This window comes from Gopherus flavomarginatus, unplaced genomic scaffold (genome assembly GCF_025201925.1).
Source record: "Gopherus flavomarginatus isolate rGopFla2 unplaced genomic scaffold, rGopFla2.mat.asm mat_scaffold_60_arrow_ctg1, whole genome shotgun sequence".
NCBI classification, from domain to species: Eukaryota; Metazoa; Chordata; order Testudines; family Testudinidae; genus Gopherus; species Gopherus flavomarginatus.
This window is the reverse complement of record NW_026115128.1, coordinates 1,544,695-1,558,992: the sequence shown is the minus strand read 5'-3', so window position 1 is coordinate 1,558,992 and position 14,298 is coordinate 1,544,695. Positions and strand designations below refer to the sequence as shown.

Here is a 14,298-nt window from a genome sequence, read left to right as displayed (position 1 = left end):
GAGGGCGAGCTCGCTCTCCCCACGCCTGGTGTCTACCATAAACTCCTTCAATTCTGCCTTAGTGCTGGTACGATATTCGGTGGTAGTAGTAATTTGGCCTGTATTAGAGTCCACCTTGCTTTTTGTAATAGCAACAGGCATTGCCTCCATCTGCATCTCCTTCTCAGGCGCAGGTGGGGCTGAGGGGAGAGTAGGATAGATCGAAGGGGGAGGGGGGCCTTCATAGGGGGGTGGGTTTCTGCCAGCCTGACTCCCGTTCTCCTGCTCCTTGTCACTCATCTCGGTTTCTGCGCTATCGGTGACGTTCGCGGCGGCCTGTTTAGCGGCAAACATAGTGCTTCCATGAAGGACCGCACAGAAGTCCAGTGCTTTGTTTAGTGCGCTGAACAAGACCGTGGACACGTCTTCCGACTTATACTCGTCCGGTCTAAGTTTCTTTGACCGCTTGGTCTGTTCTAATTCCTCCATTAATTGGGTTAGCAACCCGTGGGCTGGATCACCCGGCTGTACCCGGGGCGGGGGTATGAGTTTAGAAACGGTGGCCCCGGATTTTTTAATGATACGGCTACACTCCTTCCAAATGCCGGACGGTGTCTCGGTCCGACTAGTATCCGCAACCCCCGTGCACTGGGGTTGCAGGGAACTATCGGCCGGCTGACATTTAAAGGTGGGATGGCAATGGAGGAGACATCCTACGGCGGTCAGGGTTAACGAGGTCATATAGCTTTTTGACCCTGACCCTGACTCTAACACACAAATCCAATCTAGGGTGGGCCTCTCAGATTGTCTGCTGGCCACTTGGTGAAATTGTAGGTGTTGAAATTGCTCGAGTTCAGACTGTTCACGGTCCCCACTACGCCACGGACACTGACCCTCCCGAAGGCATCCTGTTCGTGACACCATGTTGATTACTGATTACTCTCGCCCCTTGCTCCACCGATATGGTCACAAGGTGCCCGTTATCTACCGGGTAATGAGCGTTGGGATAGGGCGGAGGTTCGATCAATGGATGCCCTTGGTGGGGGGGTGACAAGTGCCCCGAGGGTAGCAATGAGGATAACGCAAACAATCAGTCGTGGGGTTAAAAATTGAGGGTTTATTGAATGGGTCACAGGTGAGGATAAGGAACAACTCAATACTAGTTACAACTTGGGCTTACAATATAATACCAGAACAAATAATAAAAATACTGCAATTACAAGCAGAAGCTGACCCTGGTACTTCTCTAGGTCCCAGTAGTTATTCAGGTCCTTCCAGGGGTTAGTAAGGGTGGTATTGGTGCTATTATTAACCATAAATGCAATAACTCGTCTAAATAAAAGCAAAATGCAATAAGACAACTACAGCTTGCCGTGAGACTCCGGCTTACAACACAATACAGACTCAGTTAGCTAACAACAATAGCAAAATCAGCACCCAGGCATACTCACACACACAAACCACGAAAGTTTCATCATCACCGGTAATCGGGTAGGCTCCTTAAAACTCGCGGCCGAGGGAGACCTCGAGCTGATCAGGCTCGGTTACAAGGTCCAGCTTTTTTCGTTTCTCCCTGTCCACTCTATACGCACTGGACAATTTATAAAGGTAATGACGTGTTCAATTTTTCGGCTAGGTTTCTCCTAATTAGGAGACTTGCAGGTGCCTCGTTACCACCCTCGGGGGGGGGGGGGAGTTCCTGGAAATGGCTGACCACAAAATTTGCCTAGCATCAAACGGTAAGTTACAGGAAATGTTTGTCGCTTGAAACTGTGTGCTCGTTTCCTGAACATGGAGGCCAGGGCAGAAAGCTGCTTAAAGCTGCAGCACAAACACAGGCTCTAACATACTCCAACTTGGGATCCTTGCTGCCCTTTTGTTGTCCTCTCCATGAGGTGATCAACTGAGGTCTGTGTGGTGACAGAATCAGTTTGTAACAGGCTTGTCTTTCACATTCTCCTCTCAGGCTTGCTGGCAGACTTGTCTGAGGATCTGACAGAGGCAAAGCACAGGGACTACCCAGAAGAGCACAGGCAAACCAGAATCACTCCTCTCCTGCAGCAATGGGTTGACTGGAAGCGTCAAACTGGCAGCTTCACGTTTCCTTGGTCGTGCTACTCTCCATGCACATGAAGGGTAAGGAGAAAAAAGTGTTCGGCAATATAATTCTAACAGGGTGGTGAGCTGAAAGATAAAAGGTAACTGTTCAATTTTATTATGAAAGGAAAGGTTGAACTTGGAGAATCGCAGCTTAAGAATCTCCAAACCACAGTGCAGTCTGGGAAAGTACAGCATTTTAGCTGTCAGTATGGCGCTCCTCCTGCAGGTCACCCCAAAGGATCCTCTTGCGCACCCCACTTTGGAGACCACTGTATGAAACAGTTCAACGTTCTGTGACTCACCTACAATCCTTCAGTACTGGACATGTGGTTTGTTTTGTAGGATTTTTTTTTTTTTGGTGCTTTAGGGAATCTTACTCTGGCTCCCTAATAGGACATGATACAGTTAAATCAAATGGCCAGAAGAAACAGCAGTAGTACCTCTGTAGAGTCAATTTGCTCTCAAAGATTGAATGTGTGGTAGGAAGGTAATAATCAGTAGGAGAAAATTAACTTCATGAGTCTGCTCTGTGCACTGAGCCCAAATAAAACTGTGGATCCCAACACCCTGAACTATGGTGAAGTTCAGCTCAAGGTCCCATCTTCCCTGATGACAACTAGCTTGGAATATGCTTCTTAACTGAGTAATTTGGACCCATCTCCAGTTTATATTGGGGAAGCTATTTATGAAGCATAGATGCCATCTTACTTCTTAAAACTCTGTGTAGTAATTGAGTAAATCTTGCAAAGTTAAGATGAACTTCAAAATCCAGTTCTGTATCTTGGTTAAAAGTACCGCATTAAAACTGCCCAATATGGAACCTGAGTGAGGTTGTGTCTGACATTTTATTTTTCCTCAATTCTTTTTAAAGTTTGGGGATACAAATGCAAACTGCGCTTCCTGTCAAACGGAGTAAGTCAGTGCCACTTGCTCTTGAATTCACCCATCTTTTCAGCCAGAGATTTGTTTTGTACCTCAGCACTCACTAACTACTTACAGATTCTTTTCCTTGCTTGGTGTTTGCACACAGTCAGTTCAGAGGATGGTTATAGTAGGAGGTAAGAGAATGAGACTTTTATTGCATGTCAGAAGCAGCATCCCTGTTCAGCATGTGTGTGGTTAGCCCCACAGGAGCTGCAGGCAGTTCAATTCACTCCCTATTTTGGCAGCTAACCAGTACACTAATTTATACTGTTAGTTATTCAGTTACATAAAACACTGACTTGCTGGTTGGCCTGGTGACTTGGCAGGGTGGCATTTGCCTCAGAGGAGTTAAAATTCTTGCAAATGGTTGAGCAGCTCATTCGGCAACATACGGAAATTTCAGCGCATCACTGAAGTCCATGAGACTTTTGAGCATCGGGTGTCACTTTCCCATCAAATAACTCAGCACAGTGTGTTGGTGTTTTCTGGCGAGATGAACTGATGCACCCACCCAACCCTCGCTGGGTATGGCTTAGGTCAGGATAAGTTATGTTGCTAGGGGTGTGAGAAAGCCATCCCCAGTGTGACATAAGTTAAATGAGCCAAGTGCCAGTGTGGACAGTGCTTCTCCTGCCAACATAGCTACTGCCACGTGTGTGGCCTGGAGTAATTAAGTCAATGGGAGAGCTCTCTCCCGTTAGCTGAGAATGTCTGCTCTAGCAACACTACAGAGGCACAGCTGCATTGGTGCAGCTACATCCCCATAAGCTCTGTAATGTAACTGTAGCCTCTGGCACCAAGGGAGAGGCAGTGAGTGCTGGTGAACAGGGGCTTGTGGAGAGATTCAGGATGGATTAATCAGAGAGCCAAATATCAGAAATGTCCCGTACATTTGTAATGTCAAGTGTGTGTGTATAATCACTTGCCTGCACAGAAGACACAATTTGTGTCAACTACGGTAGCATGTATTTAAATTCTGCATGCCTGAATTTCGCAGCTGGCTTGGGATTCATTTGAAAATATGTCCTTAGGAGAGGAGAGATGACACAACTCATGTCATGGAACTGAAAAAGAAATGTCTCAAATATAAATCTATTTCAAAAAGGCCTTGTCACTCTGCGGCGCAGTCCGAACTGATACTGAATTTTACTTCTAGCCATGAACAGCTAAAACACAATTAGTTGGAAGGGCAGTGGCGCTTGTGTATTATGTCAGCGCAGTGTTTTGTAAGCTTGGCTCATACATGTCATAATTATATTTTAATATGCAGATATAGTCTCTGCTTTATGGGGAAAAATCCAGTTGCTATTTTGATTTTTGTAGTTAGTATTTTCTCCTGAATCTGAGTGAGATGGTCCTGGATCACTTTTTAATTGGAATAGGGAAGAGGAGCTATGATGATTTATCAGTTATATGGGAGGATAGCTCAGTGGTTTGAGCATTGGCCTGCTAAACCCAGGGGGCCATTTAGGGAACTAGGGAAAAAATCTGTCTGAGGATGGGTCCTGCTTTGAGCAGTGGGTTGGACTAGATGACCTCCTGAGGTCCCGTCCAACCCTAATCTTCTATGATTCTATACTAATAATAATTTTATTTAGATTTCCTGCCCCATGAGCCAGATGTCTGAAAATATTTGACTGGAATGTTTTAGAAGTTCAGTCCTTATCCACAAATAACAATGTGATATAGTCAGAAAACCTGCTTTGTGAAGGCTTGTTGAATGAGGACTTAATTTAAAAATCTGTGTTCCAGTGAGCCACAAAGAGAACATCTATTAATGTTAATTTGTTGCATATAGGCTGGATTTAAAAATCTGATAAATACATATGTAATCTGTTTTAGAGATATAGAAGCAGATCATAATGCAAATATAATTTATTTTAAAAAGAAAATAATATTAATCATCGGCTACGGGAAAGTAGAGAATGCATCAGATGCAGTGAATTCCTTGTGTAAATTGGTTTTAATTTCTGATTTTGCTAAGATTTAAAAAAAAAAGAAAGCAATTCTGTGACTCTGGGGAAGCCAAGTGTATTGTGCACCAAATGCAAATACTTCAGAATAAGTTTTTGGTTTGGCTTTCAGGAGTGCTGAGTACTCAGAGCTCTCATGGGGTTGAGTGGGATGAGGGCCCAGGCCATTAATATATATTCCATGGGCCTTTGAATGTACATTCCGTGGGCTTTTCTTTCTCTTTCACATGCATTACATTGCTGGTTGTATTCAAATGCTTTTCCTGATAGGGATAGTTTGATATTTTCTGCCATGGTCCATGGAGGTGAAATTGGAATGGGAGGGCTACAATCTCCTCAAATCTAAGTTTTCTCTGTAGATCAGTGGTTCTCAGGCATTTCACCATCAGGTCACACTTTTATCAAAGCTTATGAGCTCAGAACCTTTTTTCATAGTTTGCTGAAGACTGTGTTCATTTGTATCACTCATTAATGAATGAGGAGAACACTAAAGCTTGTACAGCCTTCGTAGCTGTTATCTGGACAGGTTTCCTTGAGATGGAAAAGCTAAGCTCTGTGTGCAGAGTTTAGCCAGGTATAGAGAGAGTGACCTAGTCTGAAACCCAAAAGCACCCTGTGAGTCCCATGAGGAGACTGGGCCTAATAGGGAGAACAGCCCTATGGTTCCTGTGCCTCTAGCCTTTTACCCCTTCTGCCTCTGCCATCCCATTCTATTCTGATCACCTTCTAGCCATTAACATGCTGAGGCAGCTGCTTTAATAGAAACATCGAATATCAGGGTTGGAAGGGACTTCAGGAGGTAATCTAGTCCAACCCCTGGCTCAAAGGGGGACCAATCCCCAAATGGTCCCCTCAAAGACTGAGCTCACAGCCCTGGGTTTAGCAGGGCAATGCTCAAACCACTGAGCTACCCCTTTCTGCCACCCCTTTGCTGCTTCTTTCTCCCTTTTTTTCTGCTCAGTAACTCCACACCGGTGGAAAGAGCAGAGGAGGAAAGCTAGTCTTCCTATCCTGTCCTCAGTTGCATCACAGCTACCCAAGTGGTAAGGAATAGTCACTGCAGAGGAAACTATGCTCATTGCCTGCAGACCTGCTGGAGGCATGAGAAAAAGTGTTTGGTTGGATTTAGAGAAACAGACTGGGAATAAAAAAGATGAAAATGCAAATGGTTTTTAAAGACTGTAAATAAAAAAGTAAGACAAGAGTATTTGTGTGTGTGTGTGTGGAGGGGGAGTCATCCAGGTGCTGTCTAAGCTCCACGAGTCCCATATGAGGAGAGATTAAAGAGGCTCGGACTTTTCAGCTTGGAAAGGAGGAGACTAAGGGGGGATATGATAGAGGTATATAAAATCATGAGTGATGTGGAGAAAGTGGGTAAGGAAAAGTTATTTACTTATTCCCATAATATAAGAACTATGGGGTCACAAAATGAAATTAATGGGCAGCAGGTTTTAAACAAATACAAGGAAGTTTTTCACATGGTGCACAGTCTACGTGTGGAACTCCTTACCTGAGGAGTAGTGAAGGCTAGGACTATAATAGCGTTCAAAAGAGAACTGGATAAATTCATGGTGGTTAAGTCCATAAATGGCTATTAGCCAGGATCGGTAAGGAATGGTGTCCCTAGCCTCTGTTTGTCTGAGGGTGGGGATGGACGGCAGGAGAGAGATCACTTATGTTATGTTGTTATGAGAGTTGGCTCTAGATGACACTTGAAAGAGGTTACAGGAGGGGGAGGAGGGAGAAAATTAAAAGTAAGAAACTGCGAATGGTGGTTTTAATGCCGAGCTAATTTTTTTGTCCTTGAGACTGAAATGTTAAGTCTATGTTCGTTTTTAGTGCTATGTGAGTAGTACTGAAAAAGAGAATTATTTGACTCCCCTTCCCCCCCAAAAAAGACAGAGCCCTAAATCACCTCATGCTTGCTGGTTTGAGAAGGGATTAATAACCGTCATAAGGCTTGGAATTGTTCAGTCTAAAGTGCATTCCTACTCGGTAGTTACTATATAAAACCTGGGACTTCCTTACTTAATGGACTACACTATGTATATTTAAAGTAATAGTTCCTTGCTTTTGGTGACAAATAACAAGTTTTTTTTTTTAATTGAATAGGCAGCATAAATTTGGGAGAAGGAGCTGGATTGTATTCCATCCACTCACCATCAATAAACTATTACTGAAATGATGGGACCAAACCTTGTCCTTTGTTACACAACTGTGCAATTCCACTGAAGGTAGTGGGCTGCACAGGTACAACTGAGGGTTAAGTATGAAGACACGTTTGCAAAGGTATAACCAAGTACAGAGTTTGTCTTACAGAATCTGGTACTGGTAATGATGCACCGAAAGTGGAGGGAGAGGGACAGTTTGATTCTCAGCTAGGGTGACCAGATGTCCTGGTTTTATAGGGACAGGGCTGATTTTTGGGTCTTTTTCTTATACAGGCTCCTATTACCCCCCAACCCTCATCCCGATTTTTCACATTTGCTGTCTGGTCACCCTATTTTCAGCTCCCACTTGAGGTTGTGTGGATGACTGTCAGAAAATTTATACAATTAGAAAATTTGATACAGAAACATTGAGGCACAATAAACGTAAAACCCCACAATTACATTTTTAGAATCACCTTTCAGCTTAAAACTGCACTTTAATCTCCAGCACAAAACAAAGAATTGTCTGAAAGTTTTGAAAGTAAGAAAAAAAATGAGACTAGTTCAGAGTCTTGCACTTCCCCCTCCCACCTGGAAACTTACATTTCTTCTTTCCTTTGTAGCCAATGGTGAGAGTACGGTACCTGCTCCTACCCAGAAGCCACTGCGGTATCGCTGTAATCGCCACTGTAGAGCAGACTCAGTCAACAGCACCTGCAGGTTGATGGGACAACTAGTATTTCAGCTATTTTGGGGGGGAAGGTTATGCACAATAATCAACCTTTTAAAACTTGGGTGCCTCAAGTTAGGCATCTAAATCACTTTAGGCACCTTTAGTACAATCAGTATCAAATGAAATGGGTGGTGGGCACTCTATCAATCAGACCACTTTTATTTAGGTGCCTAAATGTAGGTTTTTAGGGGCATAACTTGATGCATTCAAGTTTGAACATTTAGGCCAATACTTGTCTTAATAATTTGCATATGAAACAGAGTTGAACTAAAAATAGGTTATCAAAAAGAACAAGCCATAGCATATGGATGGATGGCGCAAATTGCTCTTCCCCTGTGCATAAGGACCAGCGTTAAATAAATTGTGTTTCTCCTGAAGTAGGGTAATGCTTTGCCTCTTTGGAGGGTTAGTGGTGGTTAGCGGGTAGATAATGGCACAATCTAGCCTAAGATGTATATGTGGTTAGCCTCTCTTGTAGCAACATGAGGGGAAAATACTGCTGTCAGATTGGTGTGGTGAATCTCAATTCTGTTGTTCTCTTTTCCCCGTATATGAGGAACTCTTGAGTTCTGCTTCTGTAAGGAATGTGGAATACTGAAGATTTTGCTATTTAATGTTAAGTTCCTACAGCTTTTAGGCTTTCATCAGAGTCCAGTGGAGTATTGGGTATGCAAGAACTCTAGAACTGGGACACAGATATATTACTGTGACTGGACATTCCAGTTGGGTATGCAGTTCAATCTGAGGAGGTTACATGGAGTCTGATATTTTAATACTACTGAACTACTTTTCAAGGCAAAGTGTTATAAAAGAACAGGATGAAAGGAATCTCCAAGGTTGTTCAAGATATTGATAGAGATTTGGAGGGTTTTAAAAAAAAAACAAACCAGTTGCTTCTCAGTTCAATGCTATTCTGCACAGCCTGCAATTTCAAGACTTGTCAGATTTAAAAGTGCCAAAGCTTTGATAAAAGCCTTGGATAGTATTTTTCTGTCCCACTTTCCACTCCTCTTCCAAGTCCTAGCGCTCTGTCTAGGAGCAGCAGTTAACCACTATTGTGTGGTCTTTTGTTTTTAAGGTTTAAAACTCCACGCATGGCTGCCAGTTTGCAGGTTCTCTGCTGTGGGAATCAGTCATTTCCTGGTCATGTCTAAGGAGAGCCACTGTTTTTACGCATACCAGCTTTCACAGCAGAGGACTTGTAAAGCAGTAACTAAAAAGTTGCAGTTGATTGGAAAATAAGAAAACACAAAGGTGTCCGCTTCGGAAACATTCAGTTAGCTGGTGGAAGCATCCCCAGGAGCTAGAAGCAGAACCTGCCACCAAGCTAACACCTCATTAGCAGTGTAATGTGAAGTTTCTGAGGGTTCGTCTATACTTAAAGCACTACAGTGGCAGCAGATGTGCCACTGTTGCATCTCAGAGTAGGCACTACCGAGGTCCTCCTGTAACCATAGGTAACCAACTTCCCTGAGAGGCAGCAGCTAGATCAACAGGAGATTTCTTCCATCGACCTAGTGCTGTCTATGCGGGGACTTGGATCGGCTTAACAACACTGCTCAGGGGTATGAATTTATTACACCCCTGAGCAACATAGTTAAACTGGCGTAATTTTCTAGTGTAGACCAGCCTATGGCGATAGCTACATTTAAAGTGCTACAGTTGCAGTGCTGCAGTCTAGACTCTCACTACAGCAATAGGAAGTAGGGTTCTCCTGGCCCTGTAGTTAATCTGCCTCATCTCCGAGAGGTGATTGCTAAGTCGATGGAAGAATCGTTCCTTCTGTTGACCTAGCACTGTCTCCACCAGGGGTTAGGTCATCAGAGCTACGTCTCTCAGGATGTGATATTTTCACACCTCGGAGAGACACAGCTGTGCCGATGGACGTTTTCAGTGTAGCCAGGAGCATAAGTCCCACAAACAAACATCAGGATTTATTCAGAGTCCTTCCATGTCACACTTTTAAAACATCCCTTTAGTTTTACATCATAACCTCTAGCTGTTTTCAGATATGTGTACCTAAAGCTAACCACTTACAAACAGTTAAAAAAAAAGTGAAATACCAGAATACGATGTCATGTCAGCCCGAACGAGAGGGGAAATTAATGTTAAATTTATGTTCTGTTAACCTGAGTCTCCCATTGTTAAACACCTGTTGCAAAATCATCCTTATTGGAGTCACACCTCTCTGGAGCTTTATTTCCAGTTTTAATTAAGGTGTCAGATGTTTAGTTTAAACCGGAGTTTACCTCACAAAACCTTATTCTCCCTCCAGCCCAGCACAACCCTTCTACCCCTGAAACGCTTTCATTTTCCCCCACCAGTTGCCCTTTCCTATGTCATCTGAACACAGTACTCCTTGTTCATTGCAAACTGAGCAGCAGCATAAAAGAAGAAATTGCTAAGCCAGTACCTGGAAAATGGAAGTTTGTACCATACTTCTTATACTATATTTCTTTGTAAAGATACCCTTTGATTTATCAGCAATAAAGTAAAGATATAATTCAAAGGGGCCTCTTTCCAAATATAATATATAAGGATTCTTTTCAAGGGTGACGATTTAATATTTATACACCTCCCATCATTGTAGAATCTATTTCTGAGTTCCAGGTAACCCCAATTTTCCTTATATTTGCAGAGTCCAGTTACTTTTTAATATTTTTTTTCTTTCTAATGTCTTCCAAACATAATTCAGAATTAAGGCAGAGAGATACAAAGGGACCTCTGTACTGAGAAGGGTGCCCAGCCGCTGAAGGTGGGAAGGAGTGAGTGAGCGATATTAGAGAGACAAGGTGGGTGAGGTAAAATCTCCTACTGGACCAACTGCCATTGGTGAAAGAGACAGGCTTTCAAGCTACACAGAGTTCTTCTTCAGCTCTGGATGGAAGGATATCAAGGAGAAGGAGATAGCACTGAGAGAGATTGCGAGGTCACCAGTCAGCTGACTGTACTGTGACCAGTTCTCAATAGATTTGGTCGAGCCTACCCTGCTAAACTGGAACTCCTTTTACTTTGGGATCCTCACAAGATAGAACCTTTAATTTTCACCTTTCACTGTAGTCTGAATTGCTGTTTGCACATTGCAGTGCCTTAAAACAAGCAGGAACTTTCGTTCTGCTTCTCTATAAATGATGTTTCTCCTTGTAGCGGGGTGGACCCCTGCTCCTGCCCTGAAAGGTTAAAAACAGCCCTCGGAGGGGGCCATGGCTGGAGAAAGCAGCTTTTAGGCTGGACTGATTGGGGGAAATGGCTGCAGCTGGAGCCACTCCCCAAACAGACTCAGCTGGCCGTATAAAGGCAGAGAAGCCAGGGGGAGAAGAAACAGTCTTCCTCTGCCTGTGGAGGGAGAAGGGCCTGGTTTTAGGGAGCTAGAGACAAATTACCTGAGTGGAGCAGGGCTGGGGAAAGGCAGAAGGTCCAAACCCTCCTTGCCAGTGATGAGTAGGCTGATAATGCTTGTTGACCACAATGAGAACCCAAGAGTAATGAGGGGCTACATCAAGTCTCATTTCCCTGTAATTTGGAAGTTGAACAGAAAGGCCTGGATGACATGCAGTATTTTCCATGACTGGTTTGTAGACCATGCTGTCCCTGAATTTAAGGCTTATTGTCAGAAGGAAAATTTGGCCTTTAAGATTCTCCTGCTGGATAACACAAGTGTCCATGAACTGGACTATGAAGCACTCTGCCCAAAGGTCAATGTCCTATTTTTGCCACACAACACTGCATTGTTGCTGCAGCCTATGGACCAGAGTGTACTGGCCACTTTCAAGGCTTATTATCTATGGAGGACATTCTCCATGCTGATTAAGGAGACGGCAGGTGAAGGAAAGCCCAGTGTAGGAGGAGCCTTGGAAGTCCTACAACATCTTGAACAGTGTGGAAAACATTGATCCGTCGTGGGAAGAGGTCACTTCGCAATGTATGAATGGCGTTTTGCTCTGTTCAGTGCTAGATGCTGTCCACAGCTTCATGGGATTTGATGCCATTTCTGCTCTCGAGCAAGGAATTGTCAAGTTGGCAAAGGATATTGACTTTGAGGAGGTGGAGGAAGATGATGTACGGGAGTTGTTGGAGTCTTATGCTGAGCAAGTGACAAAAGAACTGTTTGAGCTGGACCAACAACGGATATCTGAAGAAAGCAAGGACGATGATGAGGATGATGTTGGGCAGGAAGCCAGGAGTCTGATGACAAAGTATCTCTCCCATTTCTTTGGATTGCTGGGTGAGATGACGGAAATCATACAGAGGGGTGATCCTTTTCATGAACGGTCTGCCAAAGTCTCGAGGGCTCTGTGATGCAGTGGCCTGCTACAGGGATACCTATCATTCAAAGGGTCATGAAGGAGAGCAGATGTCGACAAAATCCTTTTTTAAGACTTCTGCAACCGAAAAGCCAGCCCAAGAAAACCCAGCCGCCACCCCTAGCTAAGTTTAGCAAAATTGGCATTGTTGTATCCTGTATCACTGTACTGTATTTACTATGTTAACATGTTGTGTGTTTGAACAGTGTTAGTGGGGTTCTACATTCTTTTAGTCAATGTTTTTTTTGTGTAAAATGTGTGCTGTATAACCCATCAGTGTAAAAAGGTGACACTGTTTAGGTGAAAAGAGCGTTGGACATTAGGAAAAAGTTCCTAACTGTCAGGGTAGTTAAACACTGGAATAGATTGCCTAGGGAAGTTGTGGAATCTCCATCTCTGGAGATATTTAAGAGTAGGTTAGATAAATGTCTATCAGGGATGGTCTAGACAGTATTTGGTCCTGCCATGAGGGCAGGGGACTGGACTCGATGACCTCTCGAGGTCCCTTTCAGTCCTAGAGTCTATGAGTCTATGAGTCATAGGCGAGTTTGGTGAAGTTGTGAACACATCCCCCTCTTATCCCATTATTTCTTATGGGGAAAAATTCACCGGTATACGTCATTTCGGTATCCACCGCCCTTTTCAAGAACACAACCCCAATATATACAGGGGACCCCTGTGTTCATCATTTTGTCTTATACACACATACTTACATGTAATATGCAGTGAACTACAGCATAATAGATGTGATGCATGCTTGTTCAGATTGTTTTTAATGATGGAAAGATTTTAGTTTCTGACACGGCTGAACTGTGCAGCTGGAGTGTGCTATGCACTCCTCTGTATGTAGAGTGTGTTATAGTCGCCCTTTGAGGATCTGTTCCCCACCACCACAACAGAGCTCTTCCAGGGGTTCTAGGAGACACTCTCTCTTCTACTCTCTTGCCCAGATCTCTGGGCGGCTTTCCGAGGGGTGAAGGTAACTTTTACATTGAAAATTCTCCCTCTTAAATCTCATTTTTCCTATATAAAACGTTCCCCTTTTAATTTCATTCCACATTCTTCATTCATTGTATCATGGGCTGAAGCTTGTGAGACATTCCTCTGTTGCTGTCTCCAAAAAGAATCATTTCCTGTATCCCTCAAAGTTTTTGAGCTCTCTCCCCCTCTGCTTTCCATGATCTAACTTGCTTTGTCATTTTACATCAGAAGTAACATTTTCACAAGCACTTAAGTGACGTAGGAGCCTATGTCCCGTTTTCAAAACTGATTTATGAGTCTATGTTGTGTTGAAAGTCAATGGAACGCCAAAACCTCCTGAGTCTTCTCTTTCCCTTCTTAATAGCACCTCTTCTAATGACATGATTCTTTTCTTTCTCCTCCTTGTGTATATTGACTTTATTAGAGACCATCAGTTGTTGACTTCTTTTCTTTTTCAGTTGATTGCAATTTACTGTTTCGTTACTGTGTCCCTGAGTTACATTTACTCATTGCTTTGAATCTAAGGCACCATGTTAACAAATAAAATGTAGTATAATATAATATTGTACGCTAATGGATCCTTTTCAGTCTCTTTTCTTGGCAATCCTATCATTCCTATCCTGAGACTGAGTAATGAAATCATGGGAGTTGTTACCCAAAAGGGTTGTTGTCTTCCTTACTTTACTGTCATGCACCACATCTAAATAATGTGATACAGCATGGCCAGAGGGCAGCAGGAGAGTGTTAGCAGGGATCCTTATTCTCTGCAAGGGGAGGAAGGTTTGCTATAGATTAACTAGAGCACCTGAAGCCAATTAGATCACCTGAAGCCAATTAGATCACCAGCAGTCAGTCATGTGATAAAAAAACCCTGCTTCAGTCAGACAGTGTGGGAGTTGGAGTAGGAAGGTTTGGTTGGAGCAGAGAACAGTTTTGAAGAGAGACCAAAAGGAAAGTTTGGAGGAGTGCTGTGGAGAGCTGAGAAATACAAAAAAAACCCTAGGTAAGGGGCACCTGGCTTGTGTAGAAGGAGGGCTAGAAGCCCCTTCCCAAGCTGAAGGGCAGGAGAGGGAAGTAGCCCAGGGGAAGGAACCGCTAGTTCAAGTGATTCACCACAAACCTCAGGGCCCCTGGGTTGGGACCTGGAAAAGAGG

General features: G+C 43.6%; 1 pseudogene; it reads left to right on the top strand.

Moving 5' to 3' along the window:
- The first annotated feature begins 2,042 nt into the window (after positions 1–2,042).
- LOC127042567 (bone morphogenetic protein receptor type-1B-like) overlaps positions 2,043–14,298 on the top strand; it is a 36,071-nt pseudogene continuing 23,815 nt past the window's right edge.